At 24.2% G+C, this 297-nt stretch overlaps 1 protein-coding gene across 1 annotated transcript in view; it reads right to left on the bottom strand.

Annotated features, from left to right (window-relative positions):
* Positions 1–297, bottom strand: part of LOC107694748 (oxysterol-binding protein-related protein 10-like) — a 39,606-nt gene that overhangs the window by 3,012 nt on the left and 36,297 nt on the right. The window lies entirely within an intron of this gene.

Genomic DNA, 297 nt, shown 5'->3' with positions numbered 1-297 from the left:
GTGTATATATATATATATATATATATATATATATATATATATATAAAATACTTTGCTTCAGCAAGGATGCATTAAATTGATCAAAAGTGACAGTAAAAACATTTATGTTTATTTATTTCTATTTCAAATAAATGCTGACTTTTGTACTTTCTATTCATCAAAGAATCCTGCAAAAATAAAACTGCATTATGGTTTCCAGAAAAAATATAAAGCAGCAAAACTGTTTTTTTTCTGAAAATATTTAGCATATTAGAATGATTTCTGAAGGATCATGTGACACTGAAGACTGGAGTAATG

This window comes from Sinocyclocheilus anshuiensis, unplaced genomic scaffold, assembly GCF_001515605.1.
Source record: "Sinocyclocheilus anshuiensis isolate Anshui unplaced genomic scaffold, SAMN03320099.WGS_v1.1 scaffold1497, whole genome shotgun sequence".
Lineage (NCBI taxonomy): Eukaryota > Metazoa > Chordata > Actinopteri > Cypriniformes > Cyprinidae > Sinocyclocheilus > Sinocyclocheilus anshuiensis.
This window is presented reverse-complemented; position numbering and strand designations above follow the sequence as displayed.